Source organism: Sturnira hondurensis, unplaced genomic scaffold (genome assembly GCF_014824575.4).
Source record: "Sturnira hondurensis isolate 20B ecotype Veracruz unplaced genomic scaffold, ASM1482457v3 Scaffold0022215, whole genome shotgun sequence".
Lineage (NCBI taxonomy): Eukaryota > Metazoa > Chordata > Mammalia > Chiroptera > Phyllostomidae > Sturnira > Sturnira hondurensis.
The window spans coordinates 11,081,696-11,095,744 of record NW_028094846.1 but is presented as its reverse complement, the minus strand read 5'-3'; the positions used below and the strand labels follow the sequence as shown (position 1 = coordinate 11,095,744).

The following is a 14,049-nucleotide window of genomic DNA, read 5'->3' as shown; positions in this document are numbered from 1 at the left end:
TCTGTACACGGGGAAGAACCTTAGACTGAACTCTCAACTTCCCTGCACCGTTCTCTGCGGATCTAGTCTGAGTCAACCACTGCTGGAAGTCCCTCACTCGACTTTTAATCAGTGGTCTGAGACCTGCCCCATCCAATCAGAACTGCACATCTATATCCTCGTTGGCATCTAAACCGACCAATCAGAACTGCCCTATGACGACCAATCAGAACTGCAGGACTCAGACCAATCAGAACTCGACGAATTTGGAAACTGTATTTGCATAAAATCGGACCAATTGGGAATTGGGGTGAGAGGAAACTTTATAACAGGAGGCCTCCCCTTTGACAATGCGCACTTTTGTTTTTTGCGAGAAGCTTCCTGCGTTTGTATCCTTCGGGGGCTGTGTCACCTGAAGTGGGTCTCTCCTTTTCTCTACTAGTTTCAAGCGTTAACAGAGTCCACTCTTTCGTTTGGACTTTTTGTGACATGGCCTCAGCCTTAGTCCAGAAATTTGTTCTTGCTGCCTGGTCCTTTTCGTTCATTTTAATATTTCTATCTCAGGGAAGCTGTTTTCGTTTGGTTTGTTACGTTTTTGCTTTTTACCGCAAAGAAGCTGTTTCTACCACAAGAAAGCAGGTTCTTTCTACTTCACTCGGGAAAGCCGGTTTTTTCCACATTCTTCGGGGGAGCGATTTCTTTCTGTCTCACTCAGGGCGGCTTCGGGGCTCCTCCATTTTCTCTTAGAAAGTGGGATCCTCCAGTTATATTTTAACTAAAACTGATTGGGAAGCGACTTCCTGCAGGGTTGGACAGGGGAGAAAAGAGAGGAAGATCTTGTAGGGACTATGTCATATCTATATGGCTTCCCTTTGTGATCTGAAAAGACTAAAATGGAAGGATTTTGCAAGAGCTTCCACCCGGGCTAAAATGGCCAGGTGGATGAAGAAGGAAAATCAACAGCTTGGATTTTTCCATCGTGAGTCTCAGTTTCCGGGGCCTCCTCGCCCATCTAAATACCAGGAGCTGGAAGGCAACCCTGTGGCATCTTCAAGATAACCCTAAAAGGCATGCGGAAAGGAGGTTCAAGTAAAGAAAGGACCCTGGAAAGGAAGGATGGTTGATGTCCATCAGAAAAACGCTTTCTAGAACCGGAAGTGGGAACCGCGCTACAGCTACTGTGTTCCTTGCTTGTGTAAGTTTTCAAAAGGTAAAGGTCTTATTCACACGCTATTTGTTATCTATCATTTGGTTAGTCTCAGCCAGAACTCACCTTTCACCTCCCTTCCACTTTCTCCTCAAACGTTACAACCTTATAAAAGATGGTCCTCTGAAGTTCCGCACTAACCAGAGAGTTCTGTGTCCCCAGGGCCACTGTCCTTCCACAAGGGCAGTAAGGGGGAAGACTAAACTTCTGGAATCAGGGCCCCCGTCTGTAGACCTAATTGCGTAATCATAGGCAGAAGGAGACGGGGTATGTATTTTTAAGAACCACCTCACATGATTCTTCTCAATCAGGTTCAGGAAATACCTATTGGCTTGGGGATGAGCTAAGCCCTGGTGTTTTGTTCTAAGGACCTGGGTTCACTCTTCATGTCCACTAAATCTCATCAAGAGTCATTTCTATGCTTGGAGAGTGGAGATCATACTATACCTCAAGGTGCAAGAGGGAGCTTGTTGCTCCAAAGCCTAGCCTCCTCCCTCATGCTTTAGAACTATTTTGGACCATGCTATGAACTGATGGATTACCCAGTACTAATTAGATCAAAACCCCCTCCCTAGTTTTCGCAGCCCACCCAGAGCTTCGAAGCACATCCTTTAGCGTAGGTGTCTCGTACCCATGCTACTCCACATGTCCTCTAATGTGGGGCAATTTATTCCTCCTTTTCCCACACCTGAGCCTTCCTCTGTGTGCTCTGAACTCCTGGCTTGTAATCTGCAGACTTCATTGTCCTAACTTATTCTTTCCATTGCCTCCACCGGAATCTTCCATGATGAGGCTTTTCCTTCAGGGTCAGCTGTGTATATGAGTCCAGAGTGTTTAGATTCCCAGGTATCTCTTAGGTCTTGGCCCCTCTGCGCCTCCCAAATCTCACCTGGTCTCTTCGATCTCTTTCATTGGCTCGTCCTCCTCCTCCATTGACTTGGCTCCAACATCTACATTTTGGAGAGTTTCTAGAGCTCCATCCTAGACTCTTTTTTATGTAAATCTCTCCCCAGGTAACCTTTAGTTTGCGTGACTGAATTATTTTCTCCAGTCCAGATCTCTCCCCTGAGCTCTAGACTTCTGGACCAGACTACGTACTGGCTAGTCTCACCTGCCTGTCTGAATAGATATGTCCAATGCAGAGCCCTTTATTTCAAAGCACCCTTTCTAAGATTTTTTTCTCCCCATTTCTCTAGTTCCATCTATTTCCCCAAACCTATCAATTATTTTTGATATTCCTCCTTTTCATTTAAGGTGTTGTTGGGGCCCAGAGTAGGCTGCTTTGATACCCTATATGACATATTGATTATCTTGGGTTAAAATCTGAGAATTAGCAGGAGCTGGAAGAGCTGTCTTGACTCTGTCTCTCTAAATAGAGAAAATAAATCTCCATGTGAAAGACTCCCTCCTTACTTCTGAGGGCTGAGAGAGGACGTTATCACAAGAGTCAGAAAATCCAGAGTCAAAAAAGCCTGTGGAACAAACCCTGTAATTACCTTTACTAATTTACTACTAAGCCAAACCTTGCTTAGATGCCTGTCTAATGAGCACTAACTTTCTTTGTCCTGTTGTCAATTTCTCACACATGTATTTCCTTTTCGTCTAAAAACCATAAAAAGATATCTAGTTCAGTCATTTATTTGAACCTCATTTTATGATCTGAGCATCATATTGTGATTTTTTTTCCCTGTTAATCTAGGCTTATGTCAAATTTATTATTTTCCAACAACTCCAGCCATAAGACCTGAAGAAGTTGGGGCGGGATGAAATTCTCTAAATCCCCAACGGCATGCTTTCTCCTCTTCTTGTTCATCAGGAAATCCTGTATGTTTTCTTTACAAATATATTGTGAATCCTTCCATTTACATCCGTTTGCATTATCACATTCCTAGTTCAAGTCACAGTCATCTCTCATTTCTACTTTAGCCTTGCAAATGGCTTTTCTCCTTCAATGCTAAGCCCTACTTAATGTATTCCCAGTAGCAAGGAGGGTCATCTTTCAAAAACCTGAATCAGATTGTGTCCCATCTCTTCTACGACTTTTTAATGGAAAACCATTGTTGGGATGAAATTGAACCTCCGTTCTTTGCCTGTTCAGCCCAGCATTGATCCTACCCTTCCTATTTTTACAACTTCATCTCAGCCCCGAGTGCCTTGCTTCCTGCGCTTGGTCCCATGGTCTGCTTTCTGCCCTTCGACCTCTGAGTGTGCCGTTTCTTCAGTCTGAAGAGGACCTTCCTCAGGCTCCAAGCACAGTTGTCTGATTCTCATAGGTCTCAACTGTCTGTCACCTTCCCAGAGAAGCCTTTCCTAATCACGCTGTCTAAACCCTCTGCTGGGTCCTCTGTTTACTTCTATCTGTCACATCAATCTTGAAATTTCTTTCACTGCAAGTATCATAGTTAGCATAACATTACCATGCTAATCTATTTATGTGTTTATTATCTATGTTTCCTGCAGTAATTCTTTTCAGTGCAATGTAGTAGCAAGAGTTTGGGATGGGGAATTAAATGGAAGGCCTACGTTAATATTAGGTCGCATTACTTACCTACTATGTGATCTTGGCAATTTACTTTCTCTATGCCTTATTTTTCTCATTAGTAGAATGGGGTTAATGTGACATTATAAAATAATTTGTTAGGATTAGTGAGATAATATCCATGTAGGTGTTCACATTCACAAAATTATATGCCAAGTAAAATCATTTTAAGAATTATTGAAGAAGCCTCTGTACAAAGATTTTTCCTTGATTCCCCCTCGCCCTGACCCCACATTTCTTTGGCATGAATTAAAGAAATGCCCTGGGCACGTTCGTCATGCAAACCAGTTGAGTGGATGAACACAAGGCCCCTTGCTCTTGGAGAACAGACTTCAGGGAAGGCAGGCAAAGTTCCTGAACCCACACAGGGAAACACTGCCAGCTGGACAAGCCCAGTGAGGCATTAGGGAGAGCATTAGGGAGATCTGGTGGAGATGAGGTCACATTTTAAAGTAGCTGCATGTCCACATTGGACTTGGGAGGCTCAGAAATGGGGCTGGCCATTGGAGCTTGGGCTGTTGACTGATTTGTTCAAAAGTCTATATGGCTTTCTTTACTCCTAAAAGCTAAGCTCCAAAGATAGAGACATTATCCTATTTCATCTAAAATCTGACTTTCTCCCACCTTCTTTAGACCATGTCTACATGGAAGGTAACTTTTGCATAAAAGGAAAAATAAACACTAGACTGGAAAACAGAAGTCCTGGGTCCGGGCGCTGGTTCTGTCAGCTACAGCATAGGAAGATGTTCTGAGCCTTTTTCTGGAAGGTTGGAATCATTGGCAGTCTCTTGGGCAATGTTAGAGGAAGCGAAAACTGGGAATCCCTTTGGGTGGGGGATTTGGCAAGTCATTATTTGCCAAGCACATATTCTATTGACAGCAAGTTTTTAGGAATGTATATGTTTGCATGTGTGCATAAAAGCGTGTACAGGAAAGGTGATTGCTCCATTGTTTATGTTAGCAAGTTACTGGAACCAATGGACTAGAGAAGTATGGTCTGTTTATATGAGTTGTGTAGCTGTTAACATGAAGGAGATCTGTGTGTATTAATAAGGAAACTGGAGCTATATTGTTAAAAACAACAAGGTGCAAAAGAGCGCCTTGTATTTTACTGTGTGTGCATGCGTGCACATGTGCATGTATAATAAGCATACACACGCAGAGATACACATTTTTATGTGGTTGTAGTCATAGACTATTCCTGGAAAGATTTACAAGTACTGGTGGTAGTGACTTACTTGAGACAGGAGTAGAAGAGAATTGTTTGTGGTGGTTTTTCTCTACAGTTTGAAGTCTTTTTTAAAAAAAGTCATGCATCTATGACCTTTTCAAAAAGAGAGTTTACACTTTTTAGTACCACGGCACTATATCTGCGACGGCACTCATTGAGTCAGTGAAGATGTCTGACCCTGCTACCATTTGGGCAAGTCACTTCATCTTGCTGACATTTTTCATCACCTCTTACATGGTTATGATGTTGTACAGCCCTCAGGACTAGGTCAGGCCACTATGTGGACATGCCAAGGCACGTGAGTAGGGAACACAGCTGATGTCTGACAAATGCTTGCCAATCTTCCTTTCTGTCCCCCAACCACAGGTAGCGTCATCAGCACGTCATTCTTGGGTTTCCTTTCTTAGGCCAGGAAAGTTGCTGCGGGTGTCAGGGCTATTTAAATCCACTGACATTTGCTGCTAAAGTCAGCTCCATCTTAGGGGATAGAGATAACTAAGGTTGCTGACGGCCTGTGTTGGAAGGTGGGGCAGGGGTGAGGCAGTGCCCTCGTCAGATCCATGTGACCTACTGGCTCTTGTGCTCTGCAAATTTCTCTTGATAGAGATGCCTGCCAGGCTGGCTGGTAATCTGGGAGGAGATAGAAATAGCAGCGGCTCAAGGTTCCAACTCCCACCCTTTCCTTGGCTTGAAGTCCTTCTTTACTATTGCCAGAGTTTTAATTTCTTTCATTGCCTTGGCCTCCTCAAGTCCTCTTTTGAAGGTCATGGAACTTTGTCAGAGCTTCAGGTTTGTGCTGCCATGCTTTCCAGAGGTCATGGTCTAGAGAAACACATAAGAACAGTTCATTCTCCCTTTAAGAGGCATGGTCAGAATGTCATTGTCCTGCCTGGTTCCATCAAGCCAAGTGACCCCACCAAAGGAAGTTATGTGATTTAAGCCCTATCACAATCTCCGTGGGCTCCACTTGCCCCCCCGCCCCCCGCCATCACAGAATCAGAAGAAAAGCGGTATATTTGCTAATTCCAGAGGGTGAACCCACTCCACACACCCTGCTACAGTCTACCAGAAGGAAAAACTCCTCCCGGAGTTATGCTGAGCTTGCTCAAGATTGAACAGCTGAAAGTCTCCACAAAGCTTCATGCAAATGCCTCTAATGTACAAGAAGCAACTTACATAGAGCTCCTTTTGATCCTTATAGCTTTCATTCATAAAAAGCTTTTATGAAGTGTTAATTTTATTTATCAACAAGGCTGGGCCATGGTGCCCAGATGTTTGGTCAAACATTATTTTTTATGTTTCTGTGAAGGTGGTTTTGGATAAGACTAACAGTTGCTTTGGTGAACCTGGAGTAAAGCAGTTTATCCTTAATAATGTAGTTTGGCTTCATCCAATCAAGATTGGCTTCATCCAAGTCAAGACTGACTTCCTTCAGCTAGGCTTGAACTGCACCTCTTCTTTGAATCTCCAGTCTGCTGGCCCACTCCATCAGTTCTGGACTCACCAAGCTTCCACAGTCATATGAGTCAATTTCTTGAAATTAATCAAGTCCCCCTCTCTCTTTCTTTCTTTATATCTGTCTATAAGATTTGTATTTATAATTGTGTCCTATGAGCAAATAAAACCTAGTTAAATAATTTTCATCAACATCTTACCAAAGTCAAAACAAAGAGCGTGCACTGCAAACACTAGAAAAATATATTAAATGTTAAAATTAAACGATGGAAATGTGGTTGGTTTTCCTAATGTTTCTAAATGTTTAATAATGAAAATGCAATTTATAAAAAAAACATTTAAAATTAAGTTCTTAACAAGGAGGTTTATGTTATGACAAAATAGAATTTTTAAGTAAAGACAAATTTCAAAGTAAAAACCAAACAAATACTAGTGTGCTCGCTGTGGAAAGACGGGTTCAACTCAAACAGCCCGTGCCTCTCTTTCCACCAGCTGCTGCCGCTGGGACCCCCCCCCCAGGAGTGTTGCCGTTGTCGGGTGTTCCCAGAGGGGAGGGCTGTCGGTCTCCCCAAATTCGGAAGTGACCACCGGTCCAAGGGCAGACCGGCTATGCGCCAAGCTTGAGTTGCGTGCGCCTGACCACAGCTAGTTGTCCTCCGATTCTCACAGCTCCGCTGCAGGAGAGGTAGGTTACTCTGACTTAACAGATGAAGATGCTGAGGCTTCAAGAGGTAATGCGTGTGTGTGTCACTGACCTAATGATGTTTCCACCTGATGTTGCAAAGTGATGCGTGTTCCTTACAACCCGTACTTTGAATTTTGATCTTTTCCTGGGCTGGTGATCTTTTGAATTTTGATCTTTGAATTTTGATCTTTTCAACACCGCACAGTCTCATGGTGCCGGACAACAGCAGCCAGCCGCTGCTCCCGGTCAGCCACGTGATGACAAGAGTAAACAACCCATACTCCACAGTGTACAGTTGTTTGGATATTGTGTTCTGTGTCTTCCCATTCCATCTTGTTTGCCTTATACCATCTGTGTCTCCTGCTTCTGGTGAGGAGTGGAAGGTGGTTGTGAGGCAGGGCCCGCATTTGAACCCTACTGTCCTCACTGCAGCCCCAGGGTTGTTCTTCTACGTCCTGGCTGTCTTTCCCGGGATCCCAGGGTTTGCGGGAGAGGGCAACACCAGAAATCTGGTTCATTCTAGATCAACTTTTATATCGGAGGGGGTGGTCTGTCAAAAAGTGCTTAAGAACACAATGTCTCATACCATTTCCTGGGTCTTACCATCTCTGCCTCACCAAGTGCACATTGAATGAATTCCGCATTACAACTTCCTACTCCAAACCAAGAACCAGAAAGACGGACAAGGCCTGTTTTCCCCTTATGCGCAGCAGAGGCCGTAGGCTCGGACCCTCCGTGGCTAGCACCTCAGCCCCTTCCTGACCTACAGGGTGGGCCTCTCCCCGTCACTCTCCCTCTGCCATCTCTTTATTTCACACCAAGGAAGCATCCTTCTCGCCGCCTCCATCAGAGCAGGAGTGAGGTGGGGACATCCTGCTGACATTGAAAGGAGGTGGCAGGCGGGGAAGGTGGGGGTAGTGGAGGAGGGAGCTTGGGAGGGTTGAGAAAAGGCTGCTGAGTGGATCAGTGGAATGAAAAGTAGTGGTTAAGAGCACAGACTCTCTGCAGCCAGAGTATGTGGGTTCAAATCTGCACTCTGACCCTTTATTATTTCTTTGCAGACTCAAATGAATGGCTTTGTCTGTCAGCATATTGCCATACATATGCTCTGTGTTTGCTTTTCTGGTCTCCAAATTGTGTGACTTGGGTAACTCACTTCCTCTCTCTGACCTTCAGTTTTCTCATTTATAAAGCATGAGGGTTGGATTAGGTAACCCAAATTTCTTTTCCACTTTCAAGTTCTAGACTTCTAACCTCTCCTTAATCATTGGAAAACTGTGTGAACTTTCTCTCGAGCTCTGGCTCCACAGAGTGTCATTTAAATGATCCCAGTATCCTTGTCACTCAGTCTTTACCCTTATAACTTTGTGTCTTTGGACATTACAACTTTTTTGATTTTTAAGATAGTCTAGGTGAAGTTCAAATTCTCTGGAAGATTTTAAAAGCAAACAAGATGGGAGGATCCTGACAGCAAAAAGGGGCCAGCAGGCGCCCTGGAAGGGGTGGCAGGGGAACAGGGCTGCAGCCTGCCACGCCCCAAATTCCCATTCAGTTTGCCCCTTTAGCCCCGCGGCTACTTCTTTTGCCTAGACAGGCCCACCTTTCTCCTTTCCTCAGCTCCACAGAGTTGTTGTTACCTTATTTGTCCTTTCCTTTCACCACTAGACTTTAGGATAGGGTGGTCCACCCAGATGCCCATGCTGCCAGCCCACCTGGCCCCATCCCCACCCGCTTTGGCCTCTCTGAGAAGCTCCACCCAGTTGAGTCCTTCTCAAAATGCCCCGCCCCTTTACTATTAGTGGCTGCCACTCTCAGTATCTTCTTTGGCCTCTTTTGACTTTGAAACAGCCTCTAACCCTAGTCTAGCTGACCTTGGGCCAAGGCCAGGCTGAAAGAGTGGGTGAGACTCCCCCAGGCTCTGGGAGTCTCACCAGGGGAGATTTGGTTTCTCTGACAAGACCAAGATTGTCTTGAGGAGTATAACCCGAAGAGAGTTTAGATGTCAATAGTCCATTTTGAGGGCGTGTGAATTCTCTTCCCTTCTCCTAAACCCCTTTTTCCACCCCACAAATGTCCCCCTTCCTTGACTGCCTTTGGAGCTGCCTAGGCAGGTTTAAAACAAACAGCTGCCAAAGCCCCACCCCTCCCCCTGGTGCACTTGCACTTGCTGCTGCTATAAGTAGAATGGGATCTCGTAGCCGCAACACTGGAGTCAAGTTGCAGATACTCTGTGTTTTGCCTAAGGGCGGGGGTGCAGATTTGACGCACCAGCTCCACTCCGTGTTTGCCTTTGCCTCGCAGGGCTCTGTCCAGGGGCCAGGTGGAACGGGCGCATGCTCTGGGCCTGGTGGTTCCAGGAGATCTTGGAGTGGAGCAGCAGTTCGTTTACATTTCAAAGCCAGGCTAGGCTAAGAGCTTGGAGGCATCTCTGTTCTTGCCCAAGGGTGAGCTGCTCTCAGCCCCACTGTTAGACTGCCTTTGTCAGTACAGACCTGACTGCAGGCCTAACCCCAAAGGGCTTTGTTTTTCTCACATAAGGAGTCAGAGGTAGCTGCAGGGGCTATGCGTCAGTGTCAGGGTATAATTAATATACCAAACACCTCGTACATTTGTGCTTCGCCATCTTTAGTAAGTGGCTCTTCTTGTAGTCTAAAGATGGCTTTTGCACCTCCCAGCATTATATCTGTATTCTAGGCAAGAAAAAGGGATGCACGGTGAAGGACAAAAGGCCAAGGTGGCACTTAGCCGGCTGCCTTGGCCTTTTCACCACACTTCCCTGCAAACATCCTCTGCTTGCATCTCATTGGCCAGCGCCATGTCACTTGGCCGTCCCTATGTGCAGAGGAAGCTGCGAGAGTTTTAACTGAGGGACTTTGACACCTAACATCAAGTCAGGGCTCCCTTTTTTAGCGAAAAAAAGGGGGAGACATGGATATGTATCCCTGTCTGCCATAACTGGGACTCCTCCCACAGCACCCCCAAACAAGTTCACAAGTACTTCCGAGTCCCAACTCTCCCACCATGGATCATCTGTGCTCCCCCCGGACTTGCGTGGTACAGCAGAGCAGTTCAGAGTCTCAACCCCAGAGTCATGTGCGCTCAAATCCCTTTTCTACGCTCATTAGCTTTCTGGGTTGGTCCAGTCACTCGGGGCCTCCATTTTCACACCTATAAAGTAGGAATAGTAATTGTTTCTGCTTCTAGGGTTGTGGTCAGGATTAAATGATTTAATAAATACATAGCCCATGGTACATAAGAAGAACTCAACAAATGTTAGCTATTATTCACTTGCTGTGTAGATCGTACTGAAATGTGTTCTGACACGTGATCTGAAAGACTGTGAGCTTGCTGAGTGGAGATGCTGCCTCTTTTCTCCACCACTTTTAAGTGTGAAAGCAAATCCTCTAACTAAACAAGTGACCCATGAATTCACTGCCTTGTAAACACCGAAAACCTTACAGAGAAGGCTAGAGGCCCCTCACAGCCGCATCCCTTCGCCATGCCTTTTCCTGCAAGTGAACATTATTATCACTTTTTGTTTTTCCTTCAGACCTTTTCCTGTACATTTCATATAGACTCGTGGAAAATATAAAGCTTAAAAAATCACACTTGTATCATGTTGTGTGGACCATTCCTCAACTTCCTTTTCTTCCCAACTCAATCATATATCTTGGCAATCGATTCTTTTATTAATGTAGCTTTCCCAAGTTGTCATTTATTTTCTTTTTCCAAATTGCTTCCTGGTATTTCCTAGTACGGATATGGAATACTATATTTATTTAGCTAATCCCCTGTTCACAATTACCTAGGTCATTTCCAATTTAGGCTATTGCAAAACAGTGTTGCAGCTGTTACCATTGTACAGGTAGGTGCCTCTTTTGTGCATGTAGTTACCATAAAATGCAGTGTCTGGGTTTGGGTATGTAAGCACTTTAAATCTCTAATGACGTTGCCAAGTAATCCTCTGCGCCCTTACAGGAATAGTTGTATCTAAGACCGTGGTGGGCTTTGTGGTGGTGGTGGCGGTGGCGGCGGCTGTTTTTAATCTTTCGTTTAGATCTACTTGTGGGCCTAGTCCAGTCTGAGTTAGGTAAATGTTAAATTGCACACTCCACCAAGGTTTATACAGAGAATTTGCTGTATTCTGACATCTTTTTAAACTGTTTGCTGTGTTAGAAAACTCTTTCTGTTGAGTCTAACTAGGCTCTCTCTCTCTCTGTTGTTATACTTTGGTCCTTTTCCGCCCCTGAGACCCAGGGAGAGCAAGTCTAATTCCTGTTTCACGTGATGTGCCCAGCCCGTATCAGGCTGAAATTCCTGCTCCCTCCCCCGCCATGCCCATTTAAAATTTTTCAGGGTTTTTGTGCAGATAAACGAGATAATCTTTTTGAAAGTAGTGTGAGTTCTTTTCAAGTTTGGAATGTAAGTATGGCAACAGTGTGTTCTAAATTTTTGAGGACAGATTAGTTTTCTGATAAACTCTTATTTCATATTAAGTTTTTGAATATGTAATACAGTTACATGGCTTAAAACTTCAAAATTATACAAAGATACACACTGAAAAGTCTTGCTGCCGCCCTCACCCCTCATCCTTGCAGTCTCTGAGTCCTTCACCCATGCCCACCGGGACCCACTCAGTGAGTTCCTCATTCAAGTACTTGCAGATGTAAAAATTCCCATGTTTTTCCACTCTGTGCCCCCGTTCCCACTGCCCCTCACTTCTCTTAATTCACATTATTATAGTGATGGTATTTCCACATGTGACCATAGAGTGCTTCCCAATAATTACTTTTAACTCTTTCTAATATGGAAAAATTTAGAATTAGAACATAGAAAGTTCAACCCCTCATAATCTCCACCCAGCTTCCACAATTATAGTTAATTTTCCAATTTTAAATGAATTTTTCTACTTTAGAAATTTTGTTGGAGTACTTTAAAGCAAATCCCTGCCAGCATGTGTCCGTGTACATGTTTCTTCATTATTTTTAATGGCTGTATGGGTGCTCATTCATATAAAGATGTATACCATAGTTTATTTGAACATTCCTCCACTGATGGATATCTAAGTTGTTTTCATAGCATAACTGTGTTAATAAAGAGGAATTGCTATATATATATACACACACACACACACACACACACACACACGTATGCATATACACATAAGTGGTATAATTTTTACTATTTAAAAACTTTATAAAAATAAATTTACTAATTGAAAAAGGAAATCTTTTATCAGACTGAGGTCTCAATGTGGAGTTCGTTAAGTGTAATCACTGCAGGGTCTGAGCAGTACCGTGGAGGCCGTAGAAGCTCGGGCACTAAGTACCTGCCCACCTTAATGCCTTTCTCACATTTTCATGATTAAGAAAGCCCTGGATTTCCCGAATCCTGTCTTCTGTTTTCTGTGCCAAGGCCTTTCTCAACTCACCCAGAATTTCCTGCAGAACATCTCGGTCTCAGCCCTATCAACATACTGGACTGAATACGTTTTTGCTTTGGGGGTCGTCCTGTGCATTGTAGGGTGTGGAGCACCATCCCTGGTCTCTACCCTCCAGATGCCAGTAGCCCTCCCCACTCCCACTTCCATCTTGATCATCAAAAAAACGTCTCCAGGTGTTGCCCAGTGTCCCCTGGGGAACTGTCTGTCGCCCTTGAGCGTTACTGCTTCTGTCTCACAGCAAAGGGAGAAAAACTGTACGAGATTGCAAACAGCAGAGAAACCTCTCATGGTCTACTGGGTAGTATCAAGACAAGGAGAACAATTAGAATGAATTGTGCTTCTATTTCTTTTTCCGTTTCAGAGCCAATTGCTTCTTTGTTTAACTAAGAGGTTCTAATTTACTAGTTGAATAAGGCTGGAGAAGAGCACTAGAAGCAGAAAGGCTAGTGAATGAATTTACTAATTCCTCTTTCCAGCCAGTGACCTTGGTTGGTATTTCTTAGCAGTGATATATCTCAAGTACTACTTATCTTTTTATGTCTGATAAGTCATATTTTGTGTATTAATGCCTGTTATATTTTGTGATGTAATGCCTTGTTTTCCACCGAATCTCCAAGTGATTTGTTCACTTGTCTCCAAGTGAACTCTATGAAGTTGAAACGTTTTTATGTGATTTGAATTTTTATCCAAGTTTTTATTCATTTCTGCATCAAAAGGGCTATGTTTCTGTATCTATGACTCTCAGAATGTGCATGCATCTTAGAACTGACCACTGACTTCAGAGAACATGGAAGAGGAGACTAAGGAGTTGTTTTTATCTTCCTTTTTGAGAAACAGTTTGTCTTGTCTAGAGAGAGAAGAGTGGAACTGAATTTCCCCAGCCTAGAATATAAAGTGAATGTGCTGCCCAGTGCCTGCAGACTCTGCCCAGCCATCAGGGTCAGTTCACTGCCTAGTCTTCTAAGGGGCTCCTGGATATACTTGCTAAGAAAAACTGGTTTTTCTCATATGCTTGCTCCTACGGCGACCTTGAAGACTGCCTGACATGGTGAAGTGAGGATGTATGTCCCCCTTTAATCTGGCCCCTCTATTTGGCTGTGAGCATGGACCCATTCATATGTAGCCCTATAATTCCTAGTATTTGTTACATTGCTTGGTTCATACTAGTTGCCAAATAAAACTCAGTTTAGTTTGAATTGGTTAAATAATTGAACCCTTTCCTCTCAACCTTTTGTCTGTTTGAGAAATATGTTTTACTTATTCCTTTTGGAGTTGATACATTTGGGACATTCCTTCTATGCCCAGAGAAAAACATTGCTGTTATATTCAGTGAGAAATGACTTTCACCGCCACCATCATCATCGCTTTTTTAAAAAATATGTTTTAAAAGATTTTATTTATTTATTTATCTTTAGAGGGGAAGGCGAGAGGGAGAGAAACATCAATGTATGGTTGCCTTTTGAGTGTCCCCTGCTGGGAACTGGCCTGCTGGGAACTGGCCTGCAGGGAA

General features: G+C 43.9%; 1 long non-coding RNA gene across 1 annotated transcript in view; it reads left to right on the top strand.

Moving 5' to 3' along the window:
• Positions 1-6,909: 6,909 nt before the first annotated feature.
• The window catches only part of LOC118979192 (uncharacterized), a 31,783-nt gene continuing 24,643 nt past the window's right edge, over positions 6,910-14,049 (top strand). The window contains exon 1 of the long non-coding RNA XR_005064857.1: positions 6,910-7,096. This is a non-coding gene — a long non-coding RNA (uncharacterized LOC118979192). The remainder of the gene's footprint in view (positions 7,097-14,049) is intronic.